The sequence below is a fragment of the Chenopodium album genome, chromosome 21 (assembly GCF_948465745.1).
Source record: "Chenopodium album chromosome 21, dcCheAlbu1.1, whole genome shotgun sequence".
Taxonomy (NCBI): Eukaryota; Viridiplantae; Streptophyta; class Magnoliopsida; order Caryophyllales; family Amaranthaceae; genus Chenopodium; species Chenopodium album.
The window spans coordinates 32972333-32987867 of record NC_137854.1 but is presented as its reverse complement, the minus strand read 5'-3'; positions in this window follow the sequence as shown (position 1 = coordinate 32987867).

The following is a 15535-nucleotide window of genomic DNA, read 5'->3' as shown; positions in this document are numbered from 1 at the left end:
AATAAAATTTTTGTTTTTATTTTTGCAATATAATAAGCGTAAAAAATTTAAGATGTAGACATAATAACAATAACAATAATCATTATTTTCCTAAAAGCTAGATTGTGTCATTTGGAATCTTTGGGATAAGAAGCAAAATTTTTACCCTAAGTACTCACCAATATATGAGAGGAAAATATGTGGGATCTTGTTTATTAAATTGTTTTTCATACATAAATTGATAGGATTTAATTTTTTTTTTATTAATTATTACTATATAATTCCTCTATTCTTTTTCAGTTGACATTTTTTTTAATCACAGTTGTTAACACACGGTAGCAATGACTAATACTAAGTCTAATTAGTAACATCTAAAAACTATAAAATTTTCATAATATGAAGTAATAAAATTTACATTGAGACGATTCAAACAAGATCTTGCTTATATGAAAATGTGTTTTTATCATGGTCATAAATCATAAATGTTACTCAAAGTAAAGTTTATAAGTAGTATTAAAAATCAAAATATTTCAACTAAAAAAGAATGGGAAAAGTATAATGATTTCATTTTTCTAAATCATATTTAGCTAACTAAATTAGTACATTCATAGTTTTATGCGCCATTAAACGGGTGAGAGTGTATGAAACGCTTGGAGGCCACTGCCTTTGTACAAGCTAATAAGTATATAATTTTATAGAAAATGATAAATATAGCCCTAAACGTGTACATAATAAGAAATCAAAAAAGAAAATATAAAGAATAGATAAACATTAACCACACTAATTTGCTGTGATTGCATAGTATCATGAACTCCAAACTTCATTCTATTTTAAGAAAGTCTATTTTATGTTTATAAGTGACCCTTAGGACTACATATATATTATTACCCTAATTTCATAAGGACGAGATAGTTTCCTCCGTGTTTTTTTTTATCAAATCATTTGGTATAGGCACAAAATTAAGAAAAAAAATACGAAAGGCGGGTAATGCCAAAATTGTCCGTGTGATATAAACAAATAAGTACGAGAAAATGATTGGATATCAAAGATTGTATTAATAAGAGTATTTAGGATATTTAGGGCCTATTCACATTTACTGAACTGAGCTGAACTGAACTGAATTGATTGGAGCTGAACTGAACTGATTGGGGCTGAACTGAACTGAATTGAACTGAGCTGAAATGAATTTTTCATGAGAGGGAAAAATTAGTAGTTGAACTGAACTGAACTGAACTGATTGGAGCTGAACTGAACTGAACTGAACTGAACTGATTGGAGCTGAACTGAACTGAACTGAACTAAAATTAAGAAAATGTGAACAGGCCCTTAGTGTATGAGCACAAATAAAATTAAAAGTGAATAAAGCATACCAAATAAGAAAATGAAGCAATTAATATGCAACATCTTAAGAAAGTAAATGATGCAATTTTAAAAACGGAGGAAGTATGTTTTAAGGAAAGGAGGAATATGATAATGAGGAAGCTACTGTGTGCTAATTAGCCAAAGGTCTGTGACATAAACGAAAAGTGTAATATGAGGAAGCTACTGTGTGCTAATACAAAGTTTATGAAGGATGAAAAAAAAAAAAAGAAAAACAATGTTTAGTAGGTAGAAATTATTGCAGTAAATTGAAACGAAAAGTGTAAAATTTTATAAAACGTTATTAGTAGTAATTAAAGATCTTGTCAATGCAACACTTAATATAAATGACCATGTTAAAAGTGTAATATTAAAAAAATGGAGGAAGTAGCACAAATATCAAAATTTGCATACTATAAAATTAATCAAAACAAGTATAGAATAATAGAAGATGATGGCCAATTATATCTAAATGGTGTAATGTAATTATGTAAAGATGAGATATATTTAAGAATGGGGGATTATCTTTATCTTAGTGGTCCCTCACTTCAAAATATAACTCCACCAATGAAGTTTATCTCTTAGCTTATTGCCAGAAATAACAGTGGATAACAAAATAAAGATTCCTTTTTTTTTTTTTTTTTTTTTTTTTTTTTTTTTTTGACAACAGCAGATTACAAAGGAAAAACAGAAAATAAAAACTAGTTACAAGGTTGCGAGAAGGACATACAAAGAAACCTACATTAATTGGCCAGTTGGTGAGCTTGAATAACCTCGTCTCGATTTACCTTTAGGATAACACAGTGATGGAACGAGGAGGCAATGCTACGGATTTCCTTAAGCGTCCAGCGGGATTCCATATTGCCCAGTTTCCATTTGAAAGGGAGTTTACGAGGTGTGTGGAATCTGTGTAGATAGAGACCGAGTTCAGGCCATAATTTTAACGAGTTCTTTCCACTTTTTTCATCATTTTTTAATCTGTGTAGATTTACCTTTAGGATAACAAAATAAAGATTCTTGTTCATAATTTTAACGAGTTCTTTCCACTTTTTTCATCATTTTTTACGTATATATGTCATGGGTTAAAGAGTGCATTTAACCCCTAATAAAGAAGAAAGAGTTTTTTTTTTTTTTTTTTTTTTTTTTTTATGGAAATAATGGCATTTAACCTTTTTCTCTTTTTGGACAATTTTAACTTCATCTATACGTGTCCGCCGGCCTTCATTTTTATTTTTATTTTTTAAAATTATGTTTCCCTTATACCAAGTAGTTAATATTTCGTAATAAGTTACACTATTGTACATTTGTACTACTTTTCTGAAGAAAGTTAAGTTTGTCATTTCATCTGTTTTTCGTTAATGGTTACTATTTCTCAATGTGTGGAGTTCTGAAAAAAAATAATAAAAAGTGATATAAAAGCAACTCCAATGGTTGTAGAGAGATATTTGCTTGTAATTTTCAAATGTCTCTAGCTAATAGGTTGATCATTGAAGCTAGAAAATACAATTAGCTAGGCGCTCAAACTAATTTGCTTGAGAAAAAGTTTCCAAAACTTTTGGAGATTAAATAACTAAATTTATAAGGCTAATTGAGAAAGTCACGCTTATTTAATTAGCAAGCTAATAGCTACCCATTGGGACACAAAATAGCTACAAAAACGGGTTAGCTTGAATTATATGAATCATGACAAGCTAATTTAACAATTAGCTTATCATTGGAGTTGCTCTAATATGATGAAAGTGAGGAGGAGAGAGAATATATGAAAAACAATACTACCTTCATTTAAGGGCGTGTTCGGCAAAATATAGCTGTGAAGGTGGCTGTAGCTGTGTAGGTAGTTGTTAGCTGTGTAGGTAGCTGTTAGCTATCACCAAGCTGTTAGCTGTGAAGATAAATAATTTAGATATGAGTGTTCAGTAAAGTAGCGGTTGACTAGCCGCTGTTACATATAAAAATCAATATTTTATTTTTAAAATTAAACTATAGATTAAATTTTCAACAATTATCTCAAAAGCTACCTCCAATTTCAAAAGCTAATTTTTCTAACTTTTCATAAAAGCTACCTCCACCACTAAAAGCAACCCTAACCACTACTTTGCCAAACACTCACATTTTTTGATAAGTAAAACCTACTCAAAAGCTAGCGCCGAACACGCCCTTAGTTGACATCATTCTATTATCACGCTTGCCAACGCACTATTTTAACAATTGATATCTCTAATTCTCGAAAGTGAAAAATTATATAAAAAAAATGGATAATAATAAAATGTACATTGAAACGATGCAGACAAGATCCTACTTGACAGCGTTCTATCGTAGCTATAGATCACAAAAACTAATCAAAGTGTAGTTTGTGAATAATGTAAAAGTCAAATTGTGTCAACAAAAAACAACGAAGGAAGTATTAAAATACAGTATTTTTTGTGGCTGGCCACATCGTGTAGCCGAGGTTACTTATTCAGGGTTTACTCAGTCGGTCAAGTATTACTTATTATGCTACTCAGTCAGTTAACGTGTTATTGTTGGGGTTACTTATTCAAGGGAAATTATTTAGGGGTTATTACTCAGTCGGTCAAAGGTTATTTATTCTGGGGGTTACTCAGTCGGTTAGCGCGTTTCAGTGTGAGAGTAACCCCCTGACTAGCCGAGTAATCCCTAACCGACCGCGTAACCTCTGACTAACTGAATAACCCCTAAATAAGTAACTCTTGATCAAGTAACCCCTGAATAAGTAACCCCGGCCTCAAGATGTGGCCAGCCACATAAAAATTTGTGAAAAAAATATGATTTGGTAGAAAAAGGTAAAAAATATTGAAAGTTTCAAAAAAAAAATAATGGAGCAAGTAATAAAATACGACCACAAAAGGAAAGTAGAGAAAATAATAAACTACGGAGGGAGTACATGTCACTATTTTCTAAATTAAATAATTAAATTATTTATTTTTACAAATTTCCCTCATAAGTCCTCTGTTTTTTAAACTTGCAACAATTTGACTTTTATATTATTCATTTGTTTCACTTTGACCAACATTTATGATTTATAGCTAAGAAAAAATATAGTCACGTGAGTACTAGTTATATTTCGCTCAATTAATATTATTATAATATCAAATATTTATAATTTTAACATATTGATAATTAAAGATATTATTAAAATATTACATTAGAAAGCATGAAAAGAGAAGTGTTACAAAAATAAAAACACAAATAAAGAAGTACTCCCTCCATGTTTTAATAAGTGTTACACTTTCTCTTTTGGCAAAAAAGCTACATAAAAATATTATATCTCTCTTCTCTCATGGTCTCCATCCAAACCCACTACTGCTTTTTTTTTTATTATATCTTTCCTATCACATTCATTACTTTTCAATAAATTATTAACTCCACTATCTTTCATTTACAATTTTTTAATACTCTAACTACCCCACTTACCTCTTATTTTATTTAAGTCAATTAAATTGCCTAAAACTATGTGCCGGTGAAACTATAACACTTAAAAATCACCGAGAGAGTACATGTTTTCTATAACTATACCCGTTTATCAAAATATTTGCATATTACCATTGCAAGTATTCCTATTTTAAAAACTATTATTATTTATTTTTCATATTTTCTTTCCAAACATAATATATACAATCTGTAGTCTGCATGCATGAAAGAAAAAAAGTGAGTAAATGTATGAGAAATGTGAGTAAATGTTGAAAAAATAAGAGTGGATGGGTGTAAGAATACATGTAGACAAATAATAAAAAAAAAATAAAAAATAAAAAAAAAACTGAATATATGCAAAATATGTATTGTGTGGTCAAATAGATAAGATATCAAATAGACAATGCCAAATCAATCAATAATAATAATAACATAATACTAAAACCGACACCAAGATTGACACGCGCCAATTCCAACTGTAGGTTTTTCCCTACAAAAAAAACTCTTCCCTTTTTTTGCTAAAATCTTCTATGAAAATGGTATAACATAACTATCATAATATTATTTCAAATATTTTATATGTATCTTTTATAGTAAATATATTCCTTTTAGTTATCACTCCATTTTCCATAAATATTACTATGTAATTGTTAATACATCATTATTTTTTTCATTCAATTGATTAATATAATTTAAAATGATGAATCTATTAAATAATAAATTTGTACTCTACAAATTATTATTATATGGGAATTTTGATTTTTTTTTTTTAATATTTTAATTGGTTTCTTGTCTAATTCTAAAACGAATAGCCTAATAAAAATATGAAGGGAGTTTAGCAACATAGCATAATATTATAACTTTATCTATATATGTAATCATGAAAGATAGTTTGATTAAATTCTTTGTGTCTCCAATACTTTCATATTGTATCATAATTTACGGATAAAATTGACTAAATATCTTAAATTCTTTGTATTTGTATCTCCAATACTTTTATATAGTATCATAATTTAGGGATAAAATTGACTAAATATCAAAACGGGATTATCATTCATGCTCATTAAGTGTAATACACAATTTTAAATACTTATTTGATTAATAAAAGGAAATAACCATGCATGACACGGGACCTAATCTAGTATTTATATATAGTGAAATTAATCTGAACAACCAAATATATAAATATAAGAAGGGTAAGAACTAAGAAGTTAAGATTGTGAATTACAAAGCATCAATAACACTAATCTAGCAAGAGTCAAACTCACAAAATGTGATTTTGTCATAATGTGATTTTGTCATATGTTTCAAAAATCAAAAAATTATACAGAGTTAAACCACGTTTAGCAAAATAGCAAACCAATTATATATAATATTTATCTCTTATTTGCAACTAGCATATTTATACTCATTTTGTATTTAATACTTGCTTCGGTTCTCTTGGGCACGTATGCCGATGTAAATTTTGTCAGGTTATATCTTTAATTATCAATTAAGTAAAAACTATAACAATTGAAGATTAATAATCTATTCATTGAGACGATTTCAACAAATACCCACAAGACTATATTTATTTTTATGTATAAATCACAAATATTAGTCAAAATAGTTCAAATAAATAGTGCAAATAGAGCAATTACTACCTCCGTTAAATGTTATGTGTAACTTTGGAATATTTTATATCTCACAAATAATACCCTAAAGTTGCACATAACAATTAACGGAGGTAGTATTAAAATACAGAGGAGTAAGAAATAATAGCCATAAATATAAAAAGGATTAAATAAAGAACACTAGCTAGAAATAAGGTCCATAAGTTTTTTAAACATCATGTTTGTAAGGCACGTGTCACACTCTCGACCCTAGGTAACATAGATCCAACTCACCATTTTCCTTTCCACTCTTACTCTCATTTCATCCTCTCATTTAAATCAACTTGAATTCAACTCAAGATTCAATGATAACTTTCACGATGCATCAAATATTGATTAATGAACAATCCCACATTTTTCAGCATCAGAACTTTCTCATCTTCTTGAAATGTCGCTTCGAAAGAATATTTTGAACCAATTCCCAAATCCATAAAATACTTTACCAATATCATATTCTTTTATTATCAGGACTCAAAGAGATAAAATTCAACGTATAAAAGAAATTTAGAAAACTAAAGAAACAAACAAATTATGAGAACATAGTAACAGTGTACTTAAAATTCACAAACACATACATTTAAAGATAAATTGAACAAGATTCAATTAACGCGATATACTATCTTCTATTACAAATTAATGAGAATATACCAAAAGTTGATGAGCCCTTAACACAATGAATTGGTCAAACAAATAGAAACTAGATGTAAATTATTTGATTTAGTTGCTTCAAATTGATTTAAACACATTTATAAGATAAATGAAAATGTGTGTATTCTTTTGATCTGAATACCATTTTGTGTCCTTGATTTATGCAATAGAGGAACATGAAAGTGTATTCAAAAGAACTTGTTTGCGGAGAATTAATTATCTTCATAGCAAAAGCATGATGCTCATGAAGCACAAACTTGTATGGTCCAAATTCTGTTAGGTAGAAAATAGAAGTTTGTTTATAGAGTTTTTTTTTTAAAAAAAAAAAAAAAAATTATCAAATTCTTAAGTGGGCTCATTTATTAAGTTAAAAAAGGTGAAGAACAAAATCTTTCTTTGTCTTCCATGCTATAAAGAAAAAGTAAGAAATTTAAGGAGTAAGACATCAAATTCGAAAGTATGGAGACCAATGGAGAAATAATGGAATAATACAGAATACTCCATAGTTTTTAATACTTGTTAGTTCTTAGACTTCTTTCTAGTTGTTACACTTTGACACATGCATTAATTATAGAGCTGTCAAAAACCGACCCGAACTGGTGAATCCGAACCGTTTCGAACTGTTTCGAAAAGGAACTGAACCGATAAGAACCTGTTATTTTAAAACCGTAAACCGACCTGACCCGAGTTTTCAAAACCTGAAGCTAAACCGATCCGAATGTTTGAAAACCGTTAATGAACCGTACCCGTTATATACAGCCCGAAACCGAGAACGACCCGAACCAATTACTTCCGAACCCGATAGCAACCCAACCCATTGTAAACCGAAATCGTTTAAACCCGACAAAAACCCGATATACCCAAATCGCTTACAACCTATAATCGGTTAGGACCGAGCCGTTTATAATCGGTAATAAGTTATGACCGAATGTAACCGGTTATAACCAAACCGTTTATAACCCGTTTGACCGTAGTGTTTGTTTTTTTTTTTTTTTTTTTTTGGTATATTTTATCGATAGTAAAACAAAAGGGTTTAATTTGAATTACGAAGTATTTGTATTAAATTGGTTTGGATTTGATGTCATTGAAACTCTTATGCTAAAATATTATCGTCCTTTTACGAGTAATGGCTTATGGAACACTATATTGTATTAAAAAAATCTGAATCAAAGCTAAATGTAGATTTGTTATTATCATTTGATCCTGAAAATCATTATACAAAAAAGGAAAGCTAAACAGCTAATTACCCCTCAGTATGATCTACTGGAATAACTAATTAAAGAATGTTGAGGATATACCAGAAGATATACGTTAACGAAACCAGTTTAAAACTGGCAAATCAGTTGTCAAACCGACTTAGTTCAACTCGAACCGATTATGACATGAACCGATTACAACCCGACCCGATTAGGACCCGATATGTTTTGATCCAAAACCCGCTTTAAACTGACAAACCCTGTTTTTAAACCGGCTGAATTAAACCCGAACCGATTATGACCCGAACCAATTATAACCCGACCCGAAAAGAAAATGTGATAAAAATAAACCGAACCGACCCGAAATTATTTAAAACCGACCCGAATTTACCCGATAATAATTCCAACCCGTTAAAAACCGACCCTTTACAAATCGAAAACCGATAAACCGAACACAAAACTAAACCGAAAACCCGATTGACACCCCTAATTAATTATTCACTTCATTTGTTTCTGAAACAGGGTTACACTTGCCACATACACTCCCTTCATTTGGCTATGTCACCTACTAAACCTCTCATCATGTCACGTCACCAATCAATCAACCTTAATCATTATGTCACGTCACATATTCAACCTACATTAATCCATATAGAAACATAAGAATAAGGAAATTTGAACACATCATCACTCAATCAATCTAAATCGTTATGTCACGTCTCCCAATCAACCTATATTAATCCATAAAAAAATGTAAGGATAAGGAGTTTTGAACACTCAACCTCTTTTAAGAAAGAGATTATTATAAATATCTAAGCTAATTATCAACTATATGTTATAAACATGAAATTAAATGTATAAAACAAATCACAAGGTGTAAAATTGGTGAATATCGGCTTGCTTTCATTATCGATCATTAGCAAAACAATATTTATAGTACAAGCTCTCAAACTTCCTATCCCTATATAAACTTGGAAAGCTAGATATTAGGAAAAAACTAAAAGATTAATATGTAAATATATATCCTAACAATTATTTTCCTAAATATTTATCAATAGCCCCCCTCAAATTGGAGCATGAGATTAACATATGCCCAACTTGGAAAGAAGAAAATCGAACTGAACTTTCTAGAGAGCTTTTGTGAAAATGTCCTCCGATGGAGATGACTTCAAAACATAAGATGGTAAAATCGAACCTTCATTTATCACATCACGAACAAAATGACAAACAACCTCAATGTGTTTTGTTCGCTCATTAAAAATGGGATTCTTCGCAATATGCAATGCATACTCACTATCACAAAACAAATTTATTGCTTTAAGATGATTTAAACCCAAATTTAACAACAAACATTTTAGCAACTTTAACTCACAAGTGGCCCCCAGCCATTGACCTGTACTTAACTTCGACGGAGGACCTAGAAACTGTATGTTGCCTCTTTGTTTTCCAAGAACTCGGAGATGGGCCTATAAACGCTAGCCAACCTGTCAAAGAACGGCGAGTAAGAGAACACGCCGCTCAATCCGAATCACACCATCCTTCCAGTGTCAACTCACTATCTACACGTAGTAAAATACCTAACCAGGAGTCACTTTAATTTCAAATATTGAACAACTCGTAAAGATACCTCCCCAATGCTCCATGCAAGGCTCTTGCATAAACTAAGATAAAATATGAACCGAATAGGCCAAGTCCATTCGAGTGACCGCAAGATTAATCTGACGACCCACAAGGCGTCGATAAGATTTGGAATCCTTAAAAAAATCGCCAATAGTAAGACTAAGCTTATGACTTTGTTCAATGGATACCCACTTGGCTTTACTCCCAAAAAACCTGTTTCAGAAATAATATCCAAAGTGTACTTTTGTTGACACAATAATAATCCTGACGAGCTACTTGCCACTTCGATTCCTAAAAAATATTTGAGATTTACAAGGCCGGGTCTTTCATTCTGAAGCAATCATTAAGATAAGTTTCGAAAATGGTAAGTGCAGCAGAATCATGCTCAGATTTAATAAGATCATAAACTAGATTAATCAGAGTTGTTCCGTTAGTAGCATGTGAAGAGAGAGTAATCTGAATAGAACTGAAGAAAGCCATACCCTTCAAAGACGACACCATTTTTGCAAACCAACACCTAGGAGTCTATTTTAAGCCATACAAGGACTTGCGCAAGCGACACACCAACGATGGATCCGAACTTTCCAATCGAAGAGGTTATTTCATGTAGACCTCTTCATCTAGATCAACGTGCAAGAAGACATTATGAACATCCACTTTATGCAATTCCCAATTCTTGGAAGCTGCTATCATAAGAAAGCACAGATCGTATCTCTTAACATTTATTTTTCTAAATTATCTCTATACAAGGTTTAATTAAAAAAAGACATCATAAATATTAAATACATATAATCACAAGGTTTGATTAAATTAGGGATCCGGTGCAACGCCCGAGCCACAACCTAGTTATATATAACCACGTAAAAATCATCAAATATAACTTTCTTTCAAGAACGAAGAGAGTACTAATTAATTATTATCCCTTAGCCTCACAAATTCTCCCACAAACTATACTTTGACTAGATTTTGTGATTTATATCTACGATAAAATATAGTCATGTGTGATCTTGTTTGAATTGTCTCAATTAATATTTTATTAAGATTCACTTTTTATAATATTTCAATATCGATAATTAGAGATATCAATCGTTAAAATTGATGTGTTGGCTAACGTGGAAGAACAAGAAATGGAGGAAAGTTAGGCATTTACAGATGTATAACAAGGGGTATTCATGTAATTATACATATGTACAAACGAATGCATATTCTGGTATCATTGGATGATCAAATGGTACCACTAAATATACAGTGATACTATATATGCACATAATGATATTATTTATGCATTCAGCGGTACAAAATGTATGCATAAATAGTACCACTGAGGATTTAATGGTACCATATAAACTTTCAGTGGAACAATCAACATGTGGTCCCCCATCACGTGATACAATCCGACCAAAAAAATAGGTGTGGTCCACCTACAAACCTCTCTCTTCCTATGTCTCTCCTCTTTTATCTCTCTATCATGTGTTTTAAAAATATTTTAATCAATGTTATGCATTTACGAATGCCTAACTTTCCTCCCTTTAAAATTCCTCGCTAACGTGGTAATCAAAAGGTGTCAACTTAAAAAAACGAAGGTAGTCCAATTAATTGGACATATCAGTTTTTGGAATTTATGTATTGGGTGAGGGAACTCATGGTGAAACAAACTCACCCATTTCGTTGTGAAAATTTTATAACAGTTGTTAAATTAATTTCTTTTTCTAATGAATATCATGATATAAATTATTATTGCATTAGTCCTTCAATTATTTAACTCTCCCTCTGTGAATTTTAATTGAACATGTTTTTTCTAATATTTTAGTAAAAAATTATTAATAAATTCTATATGCAATTTTTACTACTCCGTAACATTTAATTATTAATGATTTAAAATATTCAACAATAACAACAAATGTGTCAAAGAAAAATGGGAATAAGTTAAAGGCACAGACTCTGTTGCCTGCCAGTTAGCTAAAAAATTCACCTTCGTTATATTATGTCCTACTCCTTTACTCCCTTTATTGTTAAAATATTTGACTTACTTTCACTATTCATATATCAAATTTGGTTATATATATAGTTTATAACTAACATATATTTAGTATATAAATCAATCCTCTCGCCTTAAGTTTGATGGGTTAGTTTTACATGGTATTAAGAGTCAGCGTGACACGAAGGTCACAGATTCAAATATCATCAACCTCACTTTCAAATGAAATAGGTCCATGTGGCATCTACAATTCAAGTAAGCTCAAAGGCCTTTCATGTGAGAGAGCATGATAGAGTATGTAAATAAGTTCTTGACTTCAATCATCAGGTTAAGCTTTTGGTTGAATTGGTTCTTTAACAAATTGTTATTGTCTACTCCCTTCGTCCTTTTATTAGAGTTCCATTTCTCTTTATTATGTGAGTAATAAATGTTAGAATGAGACTCTAATAAAAGAACGGATGGAGTACAATTTTGATAGAAAGGTACTCCGTATTAAAATTTCATAATAAATATAAAACTTTTAATAAATTTTATCAACACATAATTACTTTTTGTTATTGTCAAAATAGTGCATTGCTAAATGTGCTAGCTAACCTAGTTTTAACTGTATTAAGTGTTATGCAGCAGATGTAATATTATTATTCACGTGGTCAGACAAATGATCTTTGTGCAACTATTTCTACTTAGAGCAAAAGTAAAAATTATCATGTGATATCTTGTTATAATCAATTGTCACAATATGTGGTATCCAAATATCAATTTTGCTTAAAGAACATTATTTAAAATTAATAGTTAAATTTGTGTGTTAAAAACTATGCAAAATACAAGTATGTATATCAAAGAGGAACATATGGTGTACATCACTTTTGTCATTTCATAGATTATGAGATTAAATCCCATATGTTAAAAGACAATTTTTAATATAATTAAATTAAAATTCTCTATCTTCATTTGTTGGTTTTACTTACGTGACAATTGGATTTTTTTTTTTTTTGTTAATTCTCATTGTTTATGTTGTAAATAATTTTATACACGTATACTAAAACTTCAATAAATGTTTTTTTAACATTTATTTAATATGAAAAATTACATAAAGTAAAAAATATAATCATGTAGGATATTGTTTGATTTGTCTTGATGTCTTGAAAAATAATTGTTTGATTTATATACGAGTATTATTTTTTATATACAAAGAAAATTATATACTGTACATATTATGAATTATATGATCTTATGAATTGTATTGAAATTTTAAAATTGTGCAAAAACATAAATAAGACGACGAAAAGAAACATATGGACCAAAAAACTTTGAAATAATAAATATATGGAAATCTTTTAATAATTAAATTTTACAGGCGAAGATTTAAATTTCTTTACATATATAAATGTAAGTTCAGTGGAGTACTTCATCAAGACTTGACCAAATATCGAGCCTAAATGAATTTTGGTTGAAAATTTTATGCCCACAACCACTAAATAGAGGGAACTTTTTATGAGAGAGCAACGTTTATTTTCATACTAGATTTGGACTTTCACTTAAATTTAGGTGAAATTAGAGGTTATTGTATGAAATGATATACTCCTTACAATATGATTCAATTCAGTTTATTAGGTTTTTCACTTCTTTTTAAACTTTATCAACAAACCTATAATTCTATACTTCCTCTGTTTTTTAATACTTGAAAGCTGCAACACTTTCCTAAAATGGAAAGATCACAATACTTGCAACACATTAAAAATGGAAAGTTATTTTAGGAAAAAAATGTACTATTTTCCTTATTTAATTTAAAGCACATGGTCCACTAAATTACACTCCTAACAACCACTCACCTCATTTTAAAGTGTATGATATCAAGTGAACCCCACATTTCTTAAATATCGTAAAAAAATGTGTATTATAACTATTAAAAAACGGATGAAGTACAATTTAAGCTCTATCAATAAATATGATGTATTACTCCTAAGTCCCAACTTCTAAGGTCCATTAGATGGACCATTCCACAATTAGAAAACAATAACATGCATAACCATTAGAAGATTTTGATAGAACCTTCTTTTTCATTTTATATAATTTCAAGTCTATAATTTATGATGTGCACAACTTCTTTTCACGTGAAATATATAGTTATGGGATCATTACCGACATTAGGATGGACCAATTCCTTCACAATGTTGAAAAGTTTTTATGTTCTTTCTTTCTATGATTGTAACATGCAAATTATTTTCTTTTTCTTTTCTTTTTCTTTTTCTTATTTCTGCAAAAAAAATCATGACCACCAATACAATAGCTTAGTTCAAAAGTATTTTAAAGTTGTGTGGAAAGTGTGTGGTCAATAGAGTCCGAATCTCCCTTACTACAATTGGTGGTGCCAATAATAGAAATTTATTTGTGCTCTATATGTGTCGACTATCCTCTTTTGGTGGTTGGAATTTTTTTAAATTTTTTTATAAACTCACTTTTTTCGTAGTTGGATACACATTTTGTCTCTAGCCGACCTAAAGAGATAGTTACCTTTCTTCTTTTATTGTTACTTCACTTACTTGCAATGCTTTAGTTCCATTGGTGGTATTACATTCTTTAATGCATTTTATAATACGGAGTAATCTTTTAGTGGTTATTATGTGTATTTTAAACACTTCATTTTTTTTGAGGACTTTTAAATACTTCATTTATTTTTATTTTCTCCGTTTCAATTTAAAAGACACAGTTTGACTTTATGCACTCACATAACTTATTTTGACCTTTTTTTTTGGGATTTCGTGTTGAGAAAAGATATAGTAATGTGAGGTCTTGTTAGATTCATCTCAACATCTATTTATTCATATTAAATTTTTATAATTTTTCCTAATAATGTAATCAAGGATATATGCATTAGAAACTATGCATTGCCAAATGCGCCTTTAAATGAAATGTCCCATGTAAATTTTGTTTTTCCATGTATTTTTATTACTTTCTCTCTCTACTTTTTTGCATACACAATGTCAATTTACTTTTTCAATGTACTATTACTAATCTTATTTGTGTTTATTAAAACCCGTGAAAAATATCCATAAGGGACTATTAAAAGGGGACGGAGGGAGGAATGTACAAGAAAGATGAACATACAAGATTTTAGGGAGTGGCAAAAATGATACGGAAAAGAACAATTACTAACTTGTGCAAGAGATTGCATGAATTTTCTAAAGTAACGTGTATAAAAATTAATTAGTTTTTAGCCCGAGCGATGCCCTTGATTATGTTTGCCCCTTGTCATTTTTTGTAAATAAAAAAATATAACAAAATAAAGTGAAATATATTGGCTGTTCTATTAAAAAAAAATATCATTTGTTTATTTTTACAACTATTATATATTGAACATCAAAATTCATTATTATTAAAAATGTAGTAACATAAATTTTATATATTTTTGCGTTAGTTTACTTTTTTTGTTAAAGGGGTTTTTATTCTTCAGCTGTCATTAAAAATTATAAAGAGAAATAAACTTTTAATTTAGAGACAGAGGGAGTATAAAATATTATCCCAAGATGTGTTATTGGGATGATGGTTAAAGATTAACTTCAATAAATATGAGGTCATGAGGTTAAAGATTAATGCTGACAAATAATAATTTTTGGAGCAAATATTAGTGATCGGTATTAGTGAGACATGACGCCAACAACATTTGTCAAGCA